Below are 13526 nucleotides of genomic sequence, written 5' to 3'. Positions count from 1 at the left end.
GCTTACAAATTGCATACATTTTCCAGTTTTAGACATAAATTATCTTAGAAAAAAGTTTATAATGCTTAATAAAATTATTCTTTATTCAGCATATCAGAGAATTCTCTATTCAAAATATTGCAAACATAATTTGAAGATCAACCTAATAAGGGGCACTTTAATGGGTTATTTTCCACTCATTATACATTTTAGATTTATGAATCTGAACTCAGCTATTATTATGTTTATTTGCCAGTCATTATTTAAAAGTTTTAAATTCTTACTTTACCTGTTCTATTTTTTGGAGATTCTGTATAATCTTATTATTGTTAGTTCTATCTACTTAGATCGATACTAGGAATTCGGCACAGGTGTAAAGTATTGCTGCATTCATTAATAAAAAGGGAATATATTCTCTCCTTTCAATAAATATACATTGTTCAGATTAGTGAAGATTTATATTTTCGCACGGGGGAAATCATATTTACTCTTTGTAGTTGTGAGTTTGTTCACATCACAACTTAGATACATAAGGAAAATATAGGTAATTTGTTTCTTTATAACTGACTTAATCTCATTTTATTCAAGGCCAAATTCTATTGACAGCAGAGAAAGTAAGTAAACATTCATATGGACAAACAAAAACAATTTTTTCAGCTTTATTGAGGTATAAAAAACAAGTAAAAACTGCATATGCTCAAGGTATACAAAGTGATGTTTATACATACCTATACGATGTGAAGATTTTCACAGTTAAGCTAATTAGTGTGCCTGTCACCTCATGTATTAATGGCTACTCTTTTTTTGGATGTATGAGAATACTTGAGATCTAATCTTTTAGCAGTTTTCAAGGATGCAGTATATTCGTATTAACTGTAGTCATCATGCTGTATGTTAAGTCGGCAGAATTTATTCATCTTATATCTGCAAGTTTGAAGCCTTCGCCCAATATCTCCCCATCTCCCCCACACCCCAATCCCTAGTAACAACCCTCTACCCTCCATTTCTATGAATTTAACTTTTTAAACAACTTCAATGCCTCAGTCATCTCAGGTTTAAAATCTTTCAATTTGTAAGCATCCATGACATAATTATTCGTCATTGCAAAGTCACTGGAAAGTACATGTTATCTGTTTTTGTCTTATTTTGTTCTTTAATGCCACAGGCCAATTTGGCAGAGCCATGACTCCTATTGACGCACTCTCCGAATAGTGCCTTTCGTAAAAATACAACACCAACAGAAAGTATTACAAAGCAAAATTATCATTCTGAAATATAGTTCTCAAAACCTTAAAAAGTAATATAGTAATACATGTGATTCCTCATCAATGAAGTAAATAGCAGAAGCTAGCAGAAGCTCTAATGATTACTCTAACTTTGAAGTAGTGATGATCATAAAAGATAATATATATCTGCAACAGTGTAATACAATATAAAAATTTATATGATTTCCAGTGGTGACTAAATTGCAAATATAACTATACTATTGTGTTTTATTGCTTACATTACAAATTAATAGAAATGTTAAATTTCTTTTAGAGATGATTGAAAACACTTTTTTTTTTTTCACACTCAGAATTAGAAATCTCCTAACATCCTCAGCTGAAGATCCCCTATGTAAGGGGATCTTGTTTGACATGTTTTAGTTCTCATGCCAATAATAGTTTTTTAGAAGGCAACATTTAACATTTACTATCCTAAGAACATGGCAAGTGAAGGTGTTAGGCTGGTTTCACTGGCCATCTTTGATGGAGAGCAGCAGGTCTGAGGCTGGTTGGAAACTGCTGCTAGTTTCTGCCCTGGGGTGGTTTTGGCTCTCTCTTGTCATCTACTGATGAATACAATGACAGGGGAAGTCATGATCTACACTTTGACAATTTCAGGCTCTTTATATTGCCCTTAGTGACTTGATCCCACTTTAGCTTTCTCTAGAGTTAAGCATCTAAACCACATTTCTTGCTGTGACTCTCCTTTAGTTACCATCCAGGAAAACTGCCCAGAATTTCTTCATCTAACAACAGAGTGAGCTACCCACTACAGTAAATGCATATGGAAAACTCCCAACCATTTAGCTTGTTTTTCTGTTTCTCAGCCTCAGAGTTTGGGTTTCTTTCACACTGTGAACAGTTCATGGAGAGTCAGGAGAAGTGCTGCTCAGAACCACTGTCTCATTTTGTTACATCTTCTTTACTGCATGAAGCCTCAGGACCAATCTGTGAAGCAGTCTTCTAGGAGTTTAAATGGAACATGGCAAACCCAAAACGTCTGAAAAAATATCAGTATCTCCCTTCCTATAATCCTCTGAACTGGGGGGAAAAAAAAACCCTTCCCCCCTTTTTTGACATAATATGATGATATATTATATCCTACAGTTACATCCTACACTAAGTTCTGTCTAGTCTATGGTCTAATAAAAGATTATGATATGGTCAACTCTCCAAGGACTGTCCTGAATATGCTCACACAACCTACAATTATTCAAAACTCGCTCCTTTTTCTTTTTATACCAAATCAAATTATCAAAAGAGTGGTTTTATTATGGAGTTAACATGACATTGACCATTTCATGTTCACCGGTATATAATTTTTCCATTGTAATAAATGTCATTGATTAAATATCAGGAAGACAACAGGCAACGGGATATTGAGGAAAGGAAAATTACAACACAAAATGTAAATTCCTATATCATGGCATATTGGATCATTCTAAAAGTTAAAGTGAAACTAAGATTTAAGGAAAGCAATTAAGTTTTCAGAACTTTGATTTTCAGTTGCTTAGTTTATAATAAAGGTTGAACTTTTGGAATCGAAGCAGATGGAAGTCTGTTTGATAGACTCTTTTTATTCTACCATTCCGCAGTCATTTGTGCAGATTCTGATGGGTTTGCAGAGCTGTAAGAAGCAACATATATTATGATGTAAATGCCATCATTATGACATATGCTTAAACTTCTGCTGAGAAATAAATAAAATATCTTGAAATGCCTGCTGTTTATCCCAGCTGTTTATTTCTCACAGCCCATAAATGGAAAAGTCACACAGTTAAGCATTTATATGCTGGAGAGGCATTTGGAAATAATTAAAATTCTTCCAGAGACTACTTTCTTTTTGTTCTGAATTGGAATTAACTTATAATTTCAAGAAGAGAGGGCAAGCACATTAAATGAGAATAAATATTTTTTTTCCCTAGGAAAGTGAAGAAAATATCCAGAATTTATTTTTTTCTCCCAAATTTCTGATAGTCTAACAAAAAAGTGGGAAGACATATCAGAAGCAAGCATGGGTCACTCAAACTATATGCCACGCTGCATTTCCAGTGGAGACACAATTACTACTGGGAAACCTGCTCCTGTGAGTAAATTGGGTTGACTGCAGTAATTCTGACTTATGTTCACACTAATACATACAAATAAGAGACAGCCAAGGAATTGCATTTTCCTTATTTAAAAAAAAAAGTTAAATATCTTATAAAATAGAAGTTAAATGTTCTACAATTATAAACTAATATATATATTTGTGTATAAATATTTTAATAATTACTGTTTAATCGTACATGTGCTACAGATGTATGGCCATTAAATACATTTTGCATTTATTTAACATTAAATTTAAATTTCTTATTTTTTTAGTCACAGCATGGTAGTATATTTGAGTTTGTTACTATGACAATGGTTAAATGGAACAATAGACTTTTCTCTACCTTCTCATCTTGACTAACTATCGCTAGATTAGATAAAATTCTAACATGATGATAGTACATGCTATTTTAGAGAAGTTTCACATTTAAAAATGATATCAGATCGTTAATTCCAATTTTTAACACTGCCAAGCTAAAAGGACATGAGAACTTCTAAAACTTTTTGTAATAGACGAACATAATCTAGCAATCAAAACACATCTCATCCTTATTATACAAAATAATTGTAGAGAAAATAATATTTGAATTACTTTTACTGTCAAATTAATCCCACAATTCTATGCCAAGATTTTAAAATTAAAACAATTTTGATCAATCAAATGAAGTTACATATATATATACACACACACACACATACATATATATACACACACACACACACACAGGATCCTTTAAGACATAATACATTTAATGACTTCTGTGAATCCATGCATAAGCATCTCTTTTCGTATAGATAAGTAGGTCAACTAATGATGATTTTTAATGTAAAAAACAAATTTTTTTACCTACGAGTAGGCTGGATGTATATTTTTATGTATATGTGTTGTGGCGACTTTGTCTATGTAAAAAAGTAAAATAATCAGTTTGTAATACAAGCATATATCAATTGTTGAATATGAATAATGCGGCCAATAAACATTGACTAAACCTTTGCCTCATTCTTCATGTGATAAAAACCTGCATTATTTGTTCATCTTTTTCAGATTTACACACAGTGTGCCTGAGAAATAAGTTGAGGGAAACTCCTGTTTAAAATTTAACAGTTATGTGGCTCAGATATTGAAATTTTAAAAAAGATCTGGAACTACTAGTTTTTGTAAAGCTTCTCAATTTTTATAATTAAAAAGTTCACTCACACAACCATTTTCTTCAGTAATTTATTCTATTCTTTTCCAGGAAGATGGTCTGAAACAACAATTTGGTGGCAGAACTTAACCTGTGGAAACATATATTTTACATGACAATTCCATATAGATAACACTCTACTTAGTAATCTTGATAGATTCCAAAATTTTTTTAAATATGTGGCATTTAAGCTCAATGTCCCAACAGCTAGGGAAAAAGGTCATTTATACACAAAATTTACAAAGGTTAAAATTTGTGAACACTAGTATATAATCAGTGTCTTCGTTTTTAATAATTTTGTCCTTAGAAGACCTCAAAAACTAAATTTATATCCTCTCTAAAGTAAGAGAAAATTGAGACTGAATCACTTATTATCATAAATATGCTTAAAATATCACTAGAATTTATAGTGTAATCATGAATGTATTCATTTTTTTCAACACTTATGTTAGATAGGCAGTGAAATTTTCCAAAATTTTAGTTATTTAAAATTTATTCTGATCACTGGTGAAATGAATTATGTCAGTCAAGTTCAAGAACATTTTTAGTTTAATAATTTATATTTTTCTACTTACTCCCAGTGTTTACTTTTTAATGTATATTTTAATCAATAAATAATTTCTATTTTTATAATATATTTTAGTTGGCATTATATATATTCAGGAAATATATATTTAGAAGTTACATACCTTAAAAGAAACATTTAAATCATAGGCTGTGGCAGTATATTTTGGCTTTATCAATGAAAGAGAATTGATTTTATCAGGATACTAACTATAGGGAATATTCTTGTGATCGTAATCTGCTTCAAACTTTGTTGAAATTATCTGACCAAGAGTATTCTCTGTTAACATTTAAATAGTTCCTGCATCTGAACTCCACTTTTTATCCAACACATTTGTCGAAACTGACATCAGCTTTCACCTAATTGACATAACTTTAAACACAATATTCACTGAAATAAAAACACTATTCATAAAACAAACTTCATTCTTCACTTTTAGTTTAAGATCATTTTACAATTTCTCATTGCTTTTAGGGTTTACAAAATGTTTCTTAACATGTCTTTCTAAGGCCTTAAGGTCTAGGGCTAACATATTTCTCCAGTCTCATTCTATATCCCGAACTTTCTTAGTTCTAGCTGTAGAGGTCCTGTTTCAGATTTGTGGATCCATTTGCCTTTCCATATGTTGCTCCCTCTTTAGATAGTTCTTTTCTTTTATTTCTACCAAGATAAATTTGAATCATTAACTGTCAGAGTCACATTCTCAGTAAAAAACATCCTGATCACCATAACCAAATTCAATCTCTGTATTGTACGTTTTTAGAACATGAGGTACTTCCTTTCTTGTATTCCATTGTTATTCCATAGCACACGTGCATGCCAGTGCGAGATTATGTAATTACTTTCTCCATGATTCAATGGCAAATTCATAAGAAAAGCATACTTATCTGATTTTCATTAACTTTGAATATCCAACAGACAAGTTGAATAAGAAGAACAGTAACATAGAAAAGAATCTTAAACGTCATAAAATTGGGTAATACAGAATAGAAAACATTTCACAGGAAACCAGTGATTCTAATGACAATGTCATAGTTCAAGAGAAAAAGGTGCCAGGCACGATGGCTCATGCCTGTAATCCCAGAACTTTGGGAAGCTAAGGTGGGCGAATCAAGAGGTCAGGAGATCGAGACCATCCTGGCCAACACGGTGAAACCCCATCTCTACTAAAAATACAAAAATTAGCTGGGTGTGGTGGCACACTCCTGTAATCCCAGCTACTTGGTAGGTTGAGACAGGAGAATCACTTGAAACTGGGAGGCAGAGGCTGCAGTGACCTGAGATCATACCACTGCCCTCCTGCCTGGTAACAGAGCGAGACTCCCTCCCCTACAAAAAAAAAAAAAAAAAAAGAGAGAAAAAGAAATAGACTCCAACTCTGGTTTGGAGGAGTGGCAAAAAATTGGGGGCCACCTTTAATTCTTTAATTTGCAACAGAATGCTCTCTGTTTAAAAACTAATTAGGTAATTTCTATATGCAAAATATGCCCTGAAGCTTCAAATTTTTATCCAACCATGGCACAAGCTCAGACCGTCAGCGCAAAATCTCATTATCTAAACCAAAACTTTGTGTGTAAAACTTTGGATACAGAACCTCAGGGGCAGAAATCTGTGACTTAAGAAAAAGTCATGTGAAATAACCACACACCCAATACACAATGTGAGATAGTGCATGAGTTTTCTGCAGCTTGCTGTTACAAACTCCACAAGAGTGGTGGCTTAAAACAACATAAATTCCTTCTTTAACAGCTGTGGAAACTAGAAGCCTGAGTTAAGGCAAGGCTATGCTCCCTCTGAAGGTTCTAGGGGAGAATTTGTTTCTTGTATCTTCAAGCTTTTGGTGGCTTTCAACATTACTTGGCTTGGCTTGCATCTCCTGTTTCTTACTTTGCATTTATTTTCCATGTGTGTGTCTGTCTCTCTCATCTTAATCTGCCTCCTGTTTGTAGGACATATGTGATGGCATTTACAACACACCTAGACAATATAATGGAAGTTCCTCCTTTCAAAAGTCTTAACTTAATCATGTCATTTGCTATAAATAACTAATACTACCTTTTTGTCATAAGAAATAATATTCACAGTATTTGGAAATTAAGATGTGGATATATCTTTTTGGAAGCCACCAGTAGAGATAGAGAACAGTATCTGTAGCAGACATTCTTCCTTTTTTGTTGTTATTTTAAGAAAATGAATCTGAAAACACATAGCAGCCATTGTTTCACAGCAAGTTTGAGACTGAGTCAGGCACATGTTGCCAATTCCCCTTTCTCCGAGGGAAGGTAATGTTAGGGTCAAGCTCTGATCCTCGGGAATTCCTCTTTTAGGTATTTTGCTCCAATGACTGGGCACTTAGCTATATGTTATTGTCTATTTTTTTTCAACAAAGAAAAGACTTACACTTCGACTGAGAAGTTTTCTCAGCTTATTTCCTATGTTTTGCTGGCCCAATGACGTTTTTATATTTTAAAGTGTCACTGTCCCTTTGAGTCCAAACTAGCAGTTCTTCTGTTTATGCAATTCTGAAAATGCTATACATTTTTTAATCTATGAATCTTATCAGCATTATGTCCTTTAACAAAAGGCATAACAATAAATCTTTCTGCGATAGACCACTGTCTACTTTGGGCTATGTGTCAGGCTACTGAATTACATGCCATTTTGATACTTGGAGTCCTTTTGAATAGTTAAGTGAATTTATAATTCAATTCTTTCATTGTTGATTTTTTAAAGTAAAATGCTTTTTAAAGGGTCCTCTGTCTATACTGTTGAGTTTACCTTGATGTTTTACGGTCAGTGCTTTTGATTAGACATCTTCTGATGCCTAGGCCTTTCCTTATGCTAGAATTATTTTTCTTCCTCTGCTAAAGAAGCTGATAATGAGAAATAGTTTCATTTTCCAATCCCACAAAAGTACTCATTTAGATATATTATCCACCTTCCATATTAAATAGATAGTGTTGCAAAACATTCTTCCATACATAATATGGCCCACCTTATTTTCAGTCCCTAATAACAATATTCTTACTGTCTTTCCAACATTCAATGCCAGTTTTTTTTTTTTTTTATAGTCAATGCAAGGTAAAATATCTTAGATTTTTATACAGTAACACCATAACTCTAGCACTATTAACTGTATTTGATAGGATTCGTCCAAGAAAGTAGAGCCAGTATAAATATTATGGAATAAGGAATTCATAATATAAAATCTCAAAAACCGTATCAGAAGCTAGGAAAGTAGAAGAACCCGAAGTAGAAAAATTAGACGAAAATTTGGTAACAAAACTCAAGGAACATTGGCATAGGTAGGTAAGTTAGTAAGTAACGGAGAATCTAGGACACCAGGTACATACTGCCACTGGAGTGGGGATATGTAGAAGTTGTAGAATAGCCTATGGAAATACGTTGCCTCTGTACATTTCTATGGTCATAGTCGAGTATTCAATGGTGAGCTTGGGGCTTCTATGCTCAGCAGGGATGGCAATTAGGAGGAATATCTGACTGTCAACAGAACAGCAAGGCAACCTGAAAACTTCCTGTATGTCACTATGTCAAATAATAATGATCTTCAGGAAATGATGGCTGCTGGTTTAACTGTACCTTCTATGCATCACAAAAAAAAAAAAAAAAGTTTTTCAGCCATTTATAATCCAAACAAAGCCACAGGATTCCAATACATTTCCTGTTTAATATGTCAGAAATTAACAGAGCTAGACATTAGCTAAAGCGGTGAGAACAGATTTTATTCAGTAACTACCGACAGTAGGGAAAGAGCTGAGCTGCATCCCAAATTTTGCAGAGGGGACTGGACATTCTAAAAGAAAACTGATGGAAGGGAGATAGCAGAGGTTCAGTAGATTCAAAGAAGTGAAAAATTACAAAGGATGGTCAATGTGAATGTGATGAGGCCAGCTGTGTCTACTAGCTGGCAGTTATCAAAGTGAGAAATCCAGCTTCCCACAGAAACTGGAAGATAGAGGTCCTGTCTTCCCCACGATTATATTTCAAAAAAAAAAAAAAAAATGGCAGCCGGGAGTGGTGACTCACGCCTGTAATCCCAGCACTTTGGGAGGCCGAGGAGGGTGGATCATGAGGTCAGGAGATTGAGACCATCCTGGTTAACACAGTGAAACCCCGTCTCTACTAAAAATACAAAAAATCAGCCGGGTGTGGTGGCGGGCGCCTGTAGTCCCAGCTACTTGGGAGGCTGAGGCAGGAGAATGGGGTGAACCTGGGAGGCGGAGCTTGCAGTGAGCCAAGATGGCCCACTGCACTCCAGCCTGGGTGACAGAGCGAGACTCCGTCTCAAAAAATAAATAAATAAATAAATAAATAAATAAATAAATAAATAAATAAAAGGCTCTTAGACCTTTGAGAGACATATTTCTGAGTTGTAAAAAATACACATTTACAATGGCAAGAGGTTTTAAGTAAATGCTCCAGGGAGGCCATTTGTCAGGTATCAGCTACAACAAATAAATAGTAAGTTCCCTGGCAGTGTAGATCTTTCTTAGGCAGACATTTTAATGGAATGCTAGGGTCACCGAGGAACATGGCCGTATGCTGCTAGAAGCCATCCTAGGGTTTGATCAAGTCTCTTGGTCTCAGGATTTGGACAGCGTTATTGCGTTCTCAGACAAAGCTGATCCAGTACAAACTGGGCTGTCAATTTAAGAAGGTCATTGCATATTGAGAAATCAATTATATTTCTAAAGGCCAATCACAGTTGGAAAGTTAACCTTTAGGAAATTATAAAATTTAAAATAACATTCAAGCATGTCAGATATTTTGGGGAATATCTAGAGTAAAAGATATCTTTAAATCTTTAAGAGAAAACAAGAAAATGTTATTGGATGAATTTAAGACAAACTAAACCAATGGTAGGATGTACCATGTTCATGTAGTTAATGACTCAGTTTTGTAAGGCATCAGTTCTTCCCAACTTGATCTATGGATTCACCTTATTCCGAGTAAAAAATTCAGTAAGCATTTGTTTTTGTAATTTTTCAAATGTTTCTGAAGCATTTATGACTATAGGAATATAGACTAATAGAAAACTAAAGAAAATGTCTTTATTTAAATTATTAGAGACAGGTAAACTTTGGGATATGCTAAATACAAATTAAATGTATTGAATTTTCTTCTGAGTACTCAAAACTCTTAACTTGGGACGGGAGTAGTGGCTCACTCCTGGAATCGCAGCACTTTGGGAGGCTGAGAAGGGTGGATCACCTGAGGTCAAGAGTTCAAGACCAGCCTGAACAACATGGTGAAACCCCATCTCTACTAAAAATACCAAAATCAGTCTGGTGTGGTGGCACATGCCTGTAATCCCAGCTACTCAGGGGGCTGAGGTGGGAGAACTGCTTGAACCGGGGAGGCGGAGTTTGCAGTGAGCTGAGATCATGTCATTGTACTCCAGCATGGATGACACAGTGAGACTCTGTTTCAAAAAAAACAAACACCACCACCACAAAAAAACTCTTATCTTTATGTCACTGAATTAAAGTGCTTATATGTATGTACATTTCCTCAGATGTTCAGATGTCAAAAAATACATTTTGCTGTGAAAATGTGTGATTTCACTAGAGTCTTACATTCCTATTTTACATGAATGAGAATTCATTCAACAATTCCATTCAATAGCTGTTTAAAAAGTGATATACATTTGAATGTAAAAGAAGCTCTACCTTTGATTTTTGTTTCAATATTTACACTGAAATTGAGCTGTCAAAAGATCATGTGTAATCACAAGACTGTGCAATTACATCTTAGTACAGACTGCATAAATATTAAATAACCTGTAATATAAATTTAGAGTATATATTTATCCCCTGTTTTCTCACTGTTAAATTAAAATTGATGAGAAATATATGTTATATAAATTTTTTCTTTTTTTTTACTTATTGTGGGATAAGAATTTGAATGTAAGTCATGGCATCAAGAAGTTACTTTCTCCATATAGTCATAAAAGCCTAATATCAGAAATCCACCAAACACAGCTCCTGAAGGAGGGGTGGGAGTAGGAGAAAGACACAGAAGAGACACAGAAGATTAACAAAATTTATATATTGAAAAAATAAAAAATAGGTCAAAAAGGAAACTATTGTTAATAATTGATTTTAATACTCCATTAATAAAGAGTAACTAGAATATTAAGTGTCCCATATATTGATATATTGCCATAGGTGTATGTACTCTTATATTCTCTAGTTCACATATTTATTTTTACATTATTGATCTCCACTGAGAATGATATGCAGCCCATCCCTCCACAGGAGACATTAGACAACATCTAGAGACCTCCTCTCACTATCTTAATTCCATCCCCAGATGTCCTCAACATATTTCAAATTACCCACAGTGCTATGCGAATTTGTGATGCTTCATTTACGAAAGAACATAGCATTCCTGGACCTAGGGAAAGTTAGTTTTTCATTATGAAGATGAATATCTTGCAACTCTGAAAAATTCCTTGTTAGGATTTTTTAAAATAATATTTTAAATTTACAATCTATATACCCAACAAAGGTCTAATATGCAAAATCTATAAGAAACTTAAACAATTCAATAAGTAAAAAAAAAATAATAATAATAACCCCATTATAAAGTAAGCAAAAAAACATGAGCAGATACTTCTCAAAGAGGATATGTAAGCAGTCTATGAACACATGAAGAATTGCTCAGCATTGCTAATCATAAGAAAAATGAAAATCAAAACCATGATAAAATACCATTTCACACCAATCAGAATGGCTATCATTAAAAAGTCAAAAAAACAACTGATGTTGGTGAGGTTGTGGCGAAAAGGGAACATTTATACACAGTTGGTGGGAATGTAAATTCGTTCCGCCGCTGTGGAAAGCAGTCTGGCGATTTCTCAGAGAACTAAAAACAGAACTACCATTCAACCCAGCAATCCTACTACTGGGTCTACAGCCAAAAGAAACCAAATTATTCCACCAGAAAGACATATGCACTCACATGTTCATGGCAGCACTATTCACAATAGCAAAGACATGGAATCAACGTAGGTGCCCAAAATGGTGGTTTGGACAAAGAAAATGTAGTACATACACCCCATGAAATACTATCCTGCAGCAAAACAAAAATAATAAAATTATGTCTTTTGTAGCAATATGGATGCAGCTGGAGGCCATTATGCTATGCAAATTAATGCAGAATGGAAAACCAAATACCGCATGTTCTCACTTATAAATGGGGCCTAAATATTGGGTACTTACTGACATAAAGATGGAAACAATGGACACTGGGGACCACCAGAGAGGGGAGCAAGAGAGAGGGGAAAGAGTTGAAAAACTAACTTTTGGGCACTGTGCTTCATACCTGGGTGATAGGATCAATCTTACCCCAGAACTCACTTAGCATTACACAATATAGCTATTTACCAAAATTGCCCATGTATCCCCTGAATATAAAGTAAAAATGATGAAATTAAAACAATATTATTTTCTTACTGCTTTCTCAGCTCTCCTCATTATACTTCAACATATAAGGCATTTTACGTTTTAATAATTAGTTCTAGTCGTTTCTTACTTTATTCTCTCAAACTTTTATATCTTTAGAAACAGAAAACTTGATTATTATTCATAATTGTAACTTACCAAGTATTCACTGAGGAGACAAGGTAGATATCAGTAAAACTATAAAACTTCCTTAATGCAGCTGTAGGGAACACAGATAATAAATAAATGTGCTAGAGATAAATAAAAACCTGCATATACTAAGCTATCTGTTATATAATGTACACACATATGTTTTGCTTTTGTCATGCTAAATATGTGATTTTTATTGGACATCAAGGTGGGAAGATCTAGCAAGCAGTTTGGAAAAAATGGCTGGGGCAGGGTGCGGTGGCTCAGGCCTATAATCCCCGCACTTTGGGAGGTCGAGGTGGGCAGATGACGAGGTCAGGAGACGGAGACCTTCTTGGCTAACATGATGAAACCCCGTCTCTACTAAAAATACAAAAAATTAGCCTGACTTGGTGGCGGACGCCTCTAGTCCCAGCAACTCTGGAGGCTGAGGCAGGAGAATGGCGTGAACCTGGGAGGCGAAGCTTGCAGTGAGACCAAGATGGCGCCCCTGCACTCCAGCCTGAGCGACAGAGCGAGACTCTGTCTCAAAAAAAAAAAAAAAAAAAAAAAAAAAAAAAGGGAAAAAGGAAGAGAGAGAGAAAGCTGGATAAAATAACATTAGAGGTATTGGTTAATGAGTCAATATTTTAAAATACGTAGTTAAAAGCACTAGTTGTTTGCAGGAAGACTAAGGTAAGAAGTACCGGGACAAGGACAACACAAGGAAGCTAAGGAAATAAAATAGGCAAAATAAGTGAATTAAAAGAAGAATTGGGAAAGTAATATTATGGAAATTAACATTATATTTTAAGAAATCAATAAATTTTTCTTTTTCAGAAAT

At 34.3% G+C, this 13526-nt stretch overlaps 1 long non-coding RNA gene across 1 annotated transcript; it reads right to left on the bottom strand.

Moving 5' to 3' along the window:
• Nucleotides 1–2517: 2517 nt before the first annotated feature.
• LOC105472995 (uncharacterized) lies at nt 2518–13143 on the bottom strand. Its single transcript, XR_011624325.1, has 3 exons — nt 12713–13143; nt 4534–4613; nt 2518–2871 (listed from the first exon to the last, which is right to left on the bottom strand). It is a non-coding gene; the product is annotated as an uncharacterized lncRNA (long non-coding RNA).
• Nucleotides 13144–13526: the final 383 nt, after the last annotated feature.

This window comes from Macaca nemestrina, chromosome 6 (assembly GCF_043159975.1).
Source record: "Macaca nemestrina isolate mMacNem1 chromosome 6, mMacNem.hap1, whole genome shotgun sequence".
In the NCBI taxonomy this organism is placed as follows: Eukaryota; Metazoa; Chordata; class Mammalia; order Primates; family Cercopithecidae; genus Macaca; species Macaca nemestrina.
The sequence above is the reverse complement of the archived record's forward strand: the minus strand, read 5'-3'. Positions and strand labels throughout refer to the sequence as shown.